We start from the raw sequence: 13,097 nt of genomic DNA on the forward strand, positions 1-13,097 counted from the left end.
TGTGAAAGTGGGATCGACACAGAGGAGAAGTGCTTTCTTTTTGACAAATATCTCCTAGGACATGTGCAGAAAGCAATGAAAGAGACACAGAGATAATAACATGTATCTATGTTATGATGGTCAAAGAAACTGTGAAGGAAGAAGCACCTGCTGCAACTTTGCCAGGAGGGACAGGAGGCCAAGTAATGCTCAATCAAAGGATGATGATGCCTGTAAAAAATTAATAAACAGGGGAATTCCCTGATGGTCCAGTGGTAAAGAATCCGCCTTGCAATGCAGGGGACGCGGGTTTGATCCCTGGTTGAGGAACTGGGATCCCAGACGCTGCGTGGCAACTAAGCCCGCATGCCACAACTACTGAGCTCGTGCACCTCAACTAGAGCCAGCGTGCCGCAAACTACGGAGCCCACATTCCCTGGAGCCCGTGTGCCACAACTAGAGAGAGAAAACCCACACGCCACAACTAGAGAGAAACCCGCGCACCACAACGAAGAGCCTGCACGCCGCAACGAAAGATCCCGCGTGCCCCAAGCAAAGATCCCACGTGCCGCAACTAAGACCCGATGTAGCCAAAAATAAATAAATCTTTTTAAAACATTAATAAACAGAAACCTCAACTAAAAGGAGGCCAGAAGGGGGAGCTCTCACACTCTACAACCATAGTGGAACCCCAAAGGAAGAAGACTTCCTCCTCTTGTCTGGCAAGAGCTCAGCCAACGAACGATTGTCACAATTCAATGAGAAGCCACTATACTCTGAATTCTCAATTCCTCCAAGGAACTCTTTGTTTACTAAAACCCTCCCAACTTCCTTTTCCCCTCTCTCCTTATGTGAAAGACTTGCATGTGGCTTGCCATGGTTGCAGATGCCAAATTGCAGTTCTTTGATGATCATGAGTAAACCCATTTTTGCTGGAGAAATAACTTGCAGTCTATTTAAGGTCAACATTTTTGGCCCACACAGGGACCCAGAGAAGACCCCCAACAACTGGAAGGTGGGCAAGCAAACATGTGTGATACCAACACTAACCTCATTGATGCTTGCTGGGACCCTGGGGTTGGAGGGTAAGTCTTTCTCCTGGATCTGAGCTTCTGCCCTCTTTGCTTTGAGGATCTCCAGGTTTTATTCAGGATCTATATTAAGGCTTTGTCCTTTCTGATTAAAGCCTTGTTTATTTGGCACATTGACCTGACTCTTTTGAAATCAGGCTGCTCCAACTGGAATTCCCTTGCCTTCAGCCTGATTCCCATTGGAACAGGGGCTCTTCTGTTGGATCTGTGCTGTTAAGCATTTGGCCTGAGTCTTTCAGAACTAGGCCGTGCCCTTGGAACTGGCTGGTGTTAGGCCTGCAGGCTGTTTGAGCTGTTAGGGCTTTTTGTAAATTATCCTTCTATTCTAGAGAAAGACCTCTGGGAAATAGGATCCCAGTTATCTAAACATTTTGAAGGAGCATTCCCCCCAACCCCTCAACCACAGGGACCCTGGCTGATTTTATGTTTAAAATCTGTGGTCCTTCCTTGTGTGCATTTCTATGTGGACCTGAGGCAGGAGATAGATGGGCCCCAGGCCAGATATTTACAACTAGCCTCCTGTACATATTTCTTGAGACAGGGTATAGATGGGCTCCAGATTAGACATTTGCAGCCAGCCTCCTGTTTATACTTCAAGACAGAAATAACAACAGGAATAGGCTAAGCACTGCCTGGGTAAAAGATCAAGAGGTCACATATTTCTCGTCCTTGGGGTCAGGGAGATCTTGACTGTACATGCGCAGATAGGATCCTCAGGGGTCAAAAAGGGAGGGGACACCAGACTATACTAAGTTTTACTAACTTCCCAAAGGTCCTTGTGCTAAAATCCATCTTGGCTAAAGTATGCGTGTGCACGTAGGGGCGGGCCCTGAGTCAAAGGACAAAGCAGGATGATTGGCCAGAGAAAAACAAAGACCTGGAAGACTGCCCCCTTACAAATGATTTAAACTTCCCAGAGGCGTGACTTTTCTCTGAACTCACCTGTGCCTCTGTTGGCATGTACTCTGCTTTTCTAATATACGCCTACTTTCCTCTCTACCTTCTGTCTCCTTGTCAAAATTTTTTTCAAGGCAGACAAGAAATGGGGCTCAGAATTTATCCGCTGGCCCTCATAGTCTAGTGGTTAAGATTTGGCACTCTCACAGCCGCAATCAGGGTTCAATCATGGTCTTGCTTCCAGCTGCTGCTCACTGCACTCCGAAATTAGACCAACCTAACCAAAGGCAATTATGGGAAACCTTTGAAATCCCCAAACTTACCTTTCTTAAAACCCAGTTGGACAACCTTAGCTATAAAACTTCTAAAACTGAACAAAACACTTATTTTAATTGGTATTTTGAAGTTTCCAAATGTTATCAGGAGCCTAAAATTGCCTCTCTGCAAAATAAGATTTTAAGATTAATTGAGGCAAACAAATGATTAAAGAAAGATAAAATAGCTTCTGAAGCCTCACGTTCTTCTTCCGTAGCCTCTTTGTCTCAGGCTCTGCCTTTAGTACCATCTTGTTCTCCTCCTCTGGGACCTTGTGCTCAGGCCCTGCCTTCAGGGCCATCTTTTTCCTTCCCCTTTATACTGCCTATTCCTCCTCTGTACCCTCAGTTCCTCCACGCTAATTCTCTCGCTGAACTTCCCTTTCCCCCTGAAAATCTCCTCACCCCATTTTCCTCTGAATCTATCAGAACCTGTCCCTTTAGAATTTAGCTTTCTGAGGATCCAGAGGTTAAACCCATAATTTTAAATATTCCTTGGGCTAAAACTGAACTGCGAACCATAGTTAAAGAGTTTCCCAAAGTAACCAAAGATCCTCAGAGATTTGCTGAGGAATTTAATATAACGATCTTACCAATCTTGTTTCTCTGACTTACATCAGCTAGGTCATATGCTTGTTGGTGAAGGCCAGGCCCAGCATTGGATGAAAATTGCTGACTGGTAAAGTCCTGAAAGGTCTCTAGAATTACAACCAGGATAGCAACCTGCTAACTCATATGGTCAGGCCAAGGCAATTGCTAGGTGACTTCATCGGGCAATTCCTAGGGCTTTTCCAAAGCCTATTGATTGGAATAAAATTCAGGCTTACACACAAAAATCTGATGAATCTGTTCATAGCTATTACAATCAACTTCAGATTATTTTAGAGAAAATTCTGGTCTTCCTTCAGATGTTGATCCCACCCAGGTAGATTTAACTCTGTTTATTAATGGTCTGAACCAGGGTCTTTCATTTCTAGTAAAAAAGAACAGGATGGAATGGGAAATGATGTCCACTCCAGATTTAGTTAATCTTACAAACCAGCTCTCTCACACTGTAGATGAGTCACCTAAAAGGAAAACTGCCAATATTCTTAATCTTAAACCTCAGCAAATAAAGTTCCCTAAATGAAACAAAAACCCTCCTAATTTCTGCTATTAGAGCAAAGAGCCAGGGCATTGGAAAAGAGATTGTTACAGATTCAAGCCCTTCAGTCACCATCAGCCCTCTAACCAGGCTTTCCAGCTTCCTCCCAATTCCCAGTTGTGGGGCTCCAAGGAACTACAGGGGCTCTTCCCAATTCTCCCTCTTAATCAACTTGGAGAAACATTCCTTCAGATTTGGGATGGATCTCTTCTCATCCTAATTGACACTGCAGCCACACTCTCGGTGCTCAACCCCACTACTATAAAGCAGCCCCTGCCTCGGAGTACTAATACAGTTCAAATAGTGGGGATCTCTAATGAACCTCAAGAGGTTCCTGCCTGTGAACTGATTCCCTTTTGTTTAGGCCCTTTGAGAAACACACACTCTTTTCTCCTTAGTTCCTCTGCCGCTATCTATTTATATTAGGCTGAGACTTCTTACAGAAGCATCATGCTAAAATTTCTTTCCCCTGAAAGGGGAAAATAATTTTGGAATTTGACAGTAGTTATCAAAGCAGCCAACCAGATGAATTAAATGACTCTTTGACATCTTTTATCAGCTCTGTCTCTGAGCTGATTCTGGAAACACTGATCATTTGTCCCTATTGAACCAACAACCACCCCCCCTTATAGGCAAAATCTCCAACTGATATTGGCAAAATTCATCAATTCAAATAGATCCCTCAAAACCTCTCCCAGAATTAATCAATATCCTATAAGTAAAGAAGCCTTTCATGGCATAAAGCCCATAATAGGACATTACAAGTCTCAAAGACTCATTATTTCTTGTAATAGTTCCTGCAATACCCTTATATTACTAATGAAGAAACCCAAGGGCTGAGGGTGGAGGTTTGTTCAGGACCTCAGAGCAATAAACAACATTGTCATCCCTCCACACCCTGTTGTTCCTAATCCTCATACTTTACTAACATCCATTCTCACTGGATGTAAATTTTTTACTGTAATTTGATTTATGCAGTACATTCTTTAGTATTCCAGTTGATGAAGATGGACTATTGTCTATCGTTTTTGCCTTCACTTGGAAGAAAAACAATTCACTGGGACAGTAATGCCTCAGGGTTTTACTGAGTTCTTACTTCTCAAAAATTCTCAAGGCTGATCTGGATAATGTAAAGTTCCCAGAAGTTCTATTTTGTTGCAACATGTGGATGATTTGCTTCTTTGCTCTCCTCAGGAAGAGGAGACAGGAAGACAGCACCCACTTCCTAAAGCTTTTAGCCTTAAAAGCTTCCTAAAGCTTTTAGCCTTAAAGGGACACAAGGTTGCCAAGGAAAAATTGCCATTTGCCCAAACCCAGGTTTGATATTTAGGGCATCTGATATCAGAACAAGAGCTGATATCTGATATCAGAACAAGAGCCATACCTAGTTCCAGATAGGCTTCATGGTGTCCTGAGTTTCCCAAATCCCAATCTAAGCATTGACTGCAAGGTTTTCTCAGGCTAGTCAGTTATTGCTGAAAGTGTATTCCAAATTTCTCTCTCTATTTTTAAATTTTTATTTATTTATTTATTTTATACAGCAGGTTCTTATTAGTCAAATTTCTCTCTTATAGCCAAACCTCTGTATGTTTTACTCAACAACAACAACTCTGACCCAGTTTTACGGGAAGAGCCAAACAGCATAAACTTTCAGGCCTTAAATGAGAGCTTGATAAACCCACCTGCCCTTGGGAATCCCAGTTATCATATCCTCTTTTTCTTTTTTGTATATGAAAAGGAAGGGAATGCCCTTGGGATACTCACCCCAAAACACAGGGACTACCATTGACCCATAGGGTATTATAGCCAGCAGGTGGACCCTGTGGCACACCTTAGAGCCATTACAGCCACTGCCCTTTTGGTTGAGGCCACCAAGAAAATCACTGTGGGATTCCCTTTAATCATCCTTGTACCTCATGCAGTAGAAGCTCTCCTGAATTCTCATCACACTCAACATTTCTCAGTTAGCCGCCTCACCTCCTATGAAGTCCTTTTGTTAACTGCTCCTCATATAACTCTTTTATGTTGTAATAACCTTAGCACTACTACTCTTTTCCCCTCCATCACCAATGAAGTCCCTCACAACTGCTTAACGCTGAAGGATCTCCTCTTTCTCTTTTTTAAGAAATTTATTTATTTTATTTATTTATTTTTGGCTGCATTGGGTCTTCGTTGCTGTGAAAGGGCTTTCTCTAGTTGCGGCGAGCGGGGGCTACTCTTTGATGCGGTGCGCGGGCTTATCATTGTGGTGGCTTCTCTTGTGAAGCACGGGCTCTAGGAGCGTGGGCTTCAGTAGTTGTGGCACATGGGCTCAGTAGTTGTGGCTCGCTGGCTCTAAAGCACAGGCTCAGTAGTTGTGGCACACAGGCTTAGCTGCTCTGTGGCATGTGGGATCTTCCTGGACCAGGGCTTGAACCCGTGTTGCCTGCATTGACAGGTGGATTCTTAACCACTGCACCACCAGGGAAGCCCTGAAGAACCTCCTCTTGACTCCACTTGATGATTTGCAGGAAATTCCTTTGGGTAACACTGGTTTCTCATGTTTCACTGATGGTTCTTATTTAAAAGGTGACAGTGGCAAATATCGTGCTGGGTATTCTACTGCAACTTCCTTTGAGGTTGTTGAGGCAGCGTCTTTACTTATGGGTAATTCAGGCTAATAGGCTTACACAGGCTTGAGCTCTTACACAGGCCTGTACTTTAGCCAAGGGAAAAACTGCCAATACTTATACTGATAGTAGATATGCTTTTGGTGTAGCTCATGCTTTTGGAATGTTGTAGAAGCAACATGGTTTCCTTACTTCCAGCTGAAATAAAACTTAAAATGGCCCCTATGTTTAGGTGTTATTGGATGCAACACTTTTACCTGCCACTTTAGCCATTAAGATTTCAGAACATTCTAAACTTGACTGTCTAGAAGCTAAGGGAAATTTATCTTACTGACTTTTCCACAAGGAATGCTGCTATTAAAGGGACCAAAACCAGGCAAACCTCTGTCATGGTCCAAAGGGATATTTCCCCAAATGATAACTGAGGAAAACTGGCCCAGAGAATTTCAACAATTGGCCTCAGAAAAGGAAAAACAAGATTGGAAATTCAATAAGTTTTTTGATAACAACAGAATGCTCTGGTTTGGACCAAATAACAACCCAGTCTTACTGAAGACTCTAAAATTCCCACCCTGACTGGACCTGCACATCATCTGGTGACCTGAAAGTAAAGATTGCCCAGAATTGAAGCAGATGATGTCTGAGTTCTACTTCCCTCACTATTTGGGGGACTTGCATGTGACTTGCCATGGTTGCAGACCCTGAACTGTAATTCTCTGCTGAATAAACCTATTTTTTCTGGAGAAATATCTGGCAGTCTATTTGTTTTCAGTCAACACAATTCGGTGACATTTAGTACAACTACTTTTGCACAACCCTCACCACTATGTAGCCCCAGGACATATTCATCATCCCCCAAAGAAAACCTTGTACCAATTAAGCAGTCACTCCCCATTCACCTGTTCCCCAGCACTGGAGACCACTAATCTACTGTCTCTTGGATTTACCTATTCTGGATATTTCACATAAATGGAATCATACGTGGTCTTTGTGTCTGGCTTCCTTCACTTAGCATAATGTTTACAAGATTCATCCATGTTGTGGCATGTATCAGCATTTTATTCCTTTTTCTTGCTGAATAATATTTCATTGTATGAATATACTACATTTTGTTTATCCATTCATTGAGTGATGGATACTTGGGTTATTTCCATCTTTTGGCTATTGTGAATAGTGCTTCTATGAACAGCTGTGAACAGGTTTTTGTGTCAACAAATGTTTTCAATTCTCTTGGGTATATACCTAGGAGTTGAATTTCTTGGTCTACGGTAATTCTGTATTTAACACCACCAAACTGTTTTCCACAGCAGCTGCACCATTTAACATTCCCACCATTAATGCCCAAGGGTTCAATTTCTCCACATCCTTACCAACATTTGTTATTAAAAAAAATAGCCATCCTAATGGGTGTGATATGATATCTCGTTGTGGTTTTGACTTGCATTTCTTGCATTATGACTAATGATGTCAGACATCTTTTCATTTGGTTATTAGCTATTTGTATATCTTCCTTAGGAAAATGTCTATTCAATTACTTTGCCCCTTTATAATTGGATTGTCTTTTTTACTTGGATTGTGTCACATTATGAGTTTTTTAAAAAAATATTTCAGACATGAGGCTTTTAGAAAATATTTGCAAATACCTTGTTCCTTTCTGTGAGTTGTCTTTTAATTCTCTTGATAGTGTCTTTTGATACACAAAAGTTTTAATTTTGATGATGTTCAATTTATTGAATTTTTCTTTGTTTGCTTGTGTTTTGTGTCATATCTATGAAAATGTTGCCTAATTCAAGGTCATGAAGAGTTTCACCTATGTTTCCTTCTAAGAATTTTATAGTTTTTAAAATAGTTTTAGCACTTACATTTAGGTTTTGATTCATTTGGAGTTAATTTTTGTATGTGTTGTGAGGTATGGGTCAGATTCATTCTTTTGCATGTGGATATCCAGTAGTCTCAGCACGAGTCATTGAAGAGACTATATTTTCCCCCATTGAATGGTCTTTTTAGTGTTGTCAAAAATCAATTGACCATAGATATGTAGGCTCTCAATTTGATTCCACTGAGCTATATGTTTTTCTATATGCCAATACCACATTGTTTTGATTACTGTAGCTTTGTAGTAAGTTTTGAACCTGGGAAGTGTTCTTCTCCCAAATGTGTTCTTCCTCTAAATTATTTCCACTATGTGGGATCCCTTGCAATTGCATATGAATTTTAGGATCTGCTTTTCCACTTCTGCAAAAATGCTATTGGAATTTTGATAGTGATTTGTATTGAATTTGTAAATCATTTTGGTAGTATTGTCATTTTAACAATACTATGTCTTCCAATCCATGAATGTCAAATATCTTTCCATTTATTTAGGTCTAGGTCTAGGTCTTCTTTAATATATTTCAACAGTGTTTTGTAGTTTTCAGTGTACAAGTCTTGGACCTACTTGGTTAAATTTCTCCTTAAGTATGTTATCCTTTTTGATGCTATTATACATGAAATTCCTTTAATTTCCTTTTAAAATTTCTATTACTAGCATATAGAAATAAAACTGATTTTTACATGTTGATCTTATATCCTGAAACACTGCTAAATTCATTTATGAGTTCTAATTGAATTTTGGTAGTTGTTCAGCTTTTCTATATATAAAGTCATGTCATTTGCAAATTGAGAAAATTCTTCCTTTCTAATTGGGATGCTTTTATTTCTTTTCCTTGCCTAACTGCTCTGACTACAACTTCCAGTACAGTGTTGAATAGAAGTGGCAAAATCAGGCACCCTTGTCTTGCTCCTAATCTTAGGCGGAAAGCTGTCAGTGTTTCACTATTCAATATGATGTTAGCTGTGGATTTTTCATTACTGTACTTTATCATGTTAAGGAAATTCCCTTCTATTCCTGGCTTGTTCAGTAATTTTACATGATTGGATTTTGCATTTTGTGAAATGCTTTTCCTGCATCAAGATGGTTGTGTGTGTGTGTGTGTGTGTTTTGCCCTCATTCTACTAATGCAGTGTATTATATTGATTGCTTTTCTTATGCTGTACACATCTTCAATTTCTGGGATAAATCCCACATGGTCATGGTGCTTTATCCCGCTAGATTTATGTTAACTTGGCTAGCAGTTGGGCAACCATAGGTGCCAGAGGCTTCAAATTCCTCTAGTATCCTTGTTTTTGTCTCCACTATTGACAAAACACTAAACACTCTCTAAACACTCCTCCTCAAGGAGAGTCTGTATCTCTCTTTTTGCTGTAATCCAGTGTTGTTGGTGTGTTGGCAAGCTATGGGGTGGTGGTGGGAGTAGGGATGGGGGGAGGAGGATTCTATAATCTTCCAATTATATTCCAGTCTTAGTAGGCCTATGTCTAGGGCAAATGTTTATCCGGTGGTATAGCTTTTTCCCAAGCTCCTTGCCCTATACTCCCTCCTCTAGTTGCACCATTCCCAATCTTTTTCCTTGAATCCCCCCCAACCCCATCTCTTTGACTGTTTTCTCCTCCTTAGTGAGACAGGAAGGTTAGAGGGGGCTAAAGTGGGAGGAATGTCCTTACCTTGGCTAGCATAAGACCCTGAGAAACTCTTTTCCCCAGGAGAGTAGGCATTTTTGGTGGAGAAGACTCTGGGTGTATTTCACAATGGTTACCCTTCCTCCACTAGAGCCCTGAGGGAATATTTCTCAGGTCACCACCACGCAAATCCAACCGGGTTTCTGGATCTAATGACAATGGAAATGTGGGGGGCTCTTAAGACTGTGGCCCCCCAGGAGTTTCTCACTCTCAAGACAGTGCACACACCCTTCAGCAATTTATCAAAATGAGCATTTAAATATTTCTACCAGTTTATGGCTTCAGTAATTTCTGTTCCAGGTAAGCAGATCTCGGCTGTATCTCTCTGGATATGCCTGTCTCTCCAGATTTCAGTGTTGCAATTTGCCCACCAACCTCAGTTCTCAGGAAGATATAAGAAAAGTCACTGATTTTCAGCCTGCCCAAATTTTTCTTGTTGTAAGGATACAAGCGATCACTTGCAAGCTGTTTACATGTCATAGCTGAAACAGTAAGTCCAAACAAGTTTTTGAATGCTAGAAAGTTGAAGATTATGAAACGCAAACAACATCACAAAAATTCTTTAAATGCTCAAATGTTTAAATGCTGAAGTAATGCAACAGTTTCACAATAAGTACTCCAGTGTCAACAGAAAGAATATCAGGTGTTGTCTGTGCAGAATTATGCAGAAATGCAGAATATGGGCAGGATAGCCAACACCCTGCATAGAATCCATTACACTTTGATTCAACTTTGAATAAATTGTTTGCACTTGTGCACATCCACCATAACTTGCATTTGTATTATCTCTATGAAAAGCAGTACACTTCTCATTAACTCAATAAGTGAGCAGCAGCCTTCTAAGCAAGCCTTTTTCACGAGAAAAACATACAAGCAAAGGGAATTTTTTTTCAGTATTGTGATTACTTGCATCTTGGGCTGTGTTGTAAAAAGACAAGGCATTTTAGATCTTTAATAATCTCTGTAGTAGTAAATAGAGCTATTACATTTTTAAAATTATTGCAGCATTTTATCCTGGCACTTAAAATTTGTCTGCAATTTTAGAATCAGAAAATACTCCTGGTATGTTTGATCAGTCATTTGTGCTTAAAAGATTGATAATGATGATACACAATGTGGACAGTCATTACAACTTCTGCTGTGATTATTTTATTTTCATCCGAATTTGTTTTAATTAGAAAATGTATTTTATATCTGTTTATAGCTGAGATAATCATATATCTCTTAGGTTTAGCTGTTAATAGATACTGGTTTATAAATGACTTTCTATCACTTTTTTATATTGAATGAACAGTTTCATGCTGTGGAAAAGGTTTCAAAAGGATTTTTTTCCTCATTTAATAGATAACCAATGTTCTGAAAATTAATCATGAATTTACATTTGCATTTGGGATTCAAATACTAGATGATAGCAAACACCACAGGAATTGAAAATATTGAATTTGATAGTCTCATGGCATCGTTAATATGTTTGTCACTCACGAGGCTAAAGTTATAACAGTAAATTGGGGTTGAACTGTATAAGTTGTTACAAACTAACAATAAATTGAACTTTGATATGTGATGCGGAAAAGGTGAACTTCATGTATGGCTGCAAGGGAGAGCTGTATTTGCAAGGAAGAACCTCCCCAAAGAAAGCCACAGCTGATCTCATACAAGGTTTTGGGAAGCTTGGTTCAAGGATTGGTGGATTTTCAGAAGCAGAAGTGTTTATGGATTGACAGACTTTCAATTATGTTAGTGTGATCACTGAAATAAGGCTGTTATTGACTGGCATACTTTCACAAGTATGGTCACTGGAGTGAGGTATCTGCTGACTGACCTGTCCACAGGCATGGGATGGTAACAAATTGGCTGACTTTCAGAAGCTGAAGTCTCTTTAACTTGCTGTCAGAAGCATGGCCACTGTTGATTTTCAGAGCATGTGTACTGATCCAAAGTAATCTCTAATTAATGGTGATTACTTGCTTACAACTTGAGACTGACAAAAAGAAGTCTTTTCCTTTCTTTAATATGGAAAAGAAGACTTTCAATTCTCATTTACCTTCTCCTACCCCCACACCCTGCCCCCCAACTTTGGTCTTTCCTCAGCCAAAAATATGAGAGAGACTATAAGGGATTGTTTTGGTCTTTGTGGAGATATAATTTTCAGCTAGCATTGCCACCTAAGTAATTTAAGTGCCAATTATTGAAGCAGAAAAATAGCTTCAACTGCTCAATTTTCATTATTGGGAAAAAGCACAACTGATTACAATAAGGGTGACCTGACAAAATCAATACAGGATGCAGTTCAAAATAATTCAGGGGCTTCCCTGGTGGCGCAGTGGTTGGGAATCTGCCTGCCAATGCAGGGGACACGGGTTCAAGCCCTGGTCCAGGAAGATCCCACATGCCGCGGAGCAACTGGGCCCATGAGCCACAACTACTGAGCCTGCGCGTCTGGAGCCTGTGCTCCGCTACAAGAGAGGCCGCGATAGTGAAGAGGCCCGTGCACCGCGATGAAGAGTGGCCCCCGCTTGCCGCAACGAGAGAAAGCCCTCGCACAGAAACAAAGACCCAACACAGACAAAAATAAATATAAAAATAAATAAATAAAGATTACTATTAAAAAAAATCATTCAATACGAGACATATCCAGTATACACAGGATACCTGGCAACCCTACCTTCGAGTCAGCTTAGCTTTCTCATTCACCACCCTCATCTGTTTGCTTGTGAACACCATGTCTTATTTCTTCTAATACACTATCTTGTCTCCTGTTCTCCATATATGCTGTCCCTGCTTGAGTTTGGACTCTCATTCACCTATCACTTGAATTACCATAGCCCAGATTTCTAGGCATCAGTCTATACAGCTTTAATACATACTACATACACCCTCTACACATCGTTGCCAGAACAATGTTCCTTGCTTAACATTTTTAACTGACTCCATCAATTTCAGGATAAAATCCAAACTTCTTATCATGGCAAATAGGCCCTTTGTTATCTGGCCTCTGCCTTCCACTCAGACTTTAACATCTGCCATTCTCCTGCTCATTAGTTCTATACTTGAGTTTCCATAAAGGTGTCATGGTATTACCCACCTCTACCTCTCCTATTTGGAATGCTTATCTCATCCTCTGGAGAGTTATTATTATTCTTTCAAAACCTGGCTCAGGCATCATTGCCTCTGGAAAGCTTTCTCTGATGTCACGTTTCCTTAGTTACATTCAATCTCTCCTTCATCATGTCCAAATCTCTACAACATTCTTGCACTGCAACATATTGTCACAACCTATCTATTTGCCTGTTAAAACAACCACACTTACATACAGTGACATAATAATTTGCTTTACTCATCTGATAGTCTCTTAACTCCATCCCCTTTCCTCCATTCATGGCTTATTGAAGGCCTGTGACTTTTTTCTTAAAATTCCCAGTGTGCAGTATAGTACCTGCCCCAAAGCTGGGACTCAAACAACCAACCAAACTACTGAGTTGTTTATAAATTACTCCTTTTGTTT

Source organism: Eubalaena glacialis, chromosome 4, assembly GCF_028564815.1.
Source record: "Eubalaena glacialis isolate mEubGla1 chromosome 4, mEubGla1.1.hap2.+ XY, whole genome shotgun sequence".
Lineage (NCBI taxonomy): Eukaryota > Metazoa > Chordata > Mammalia > Artiodactyla > Balaenidae > Eubalaena > Eubalaena glacialis.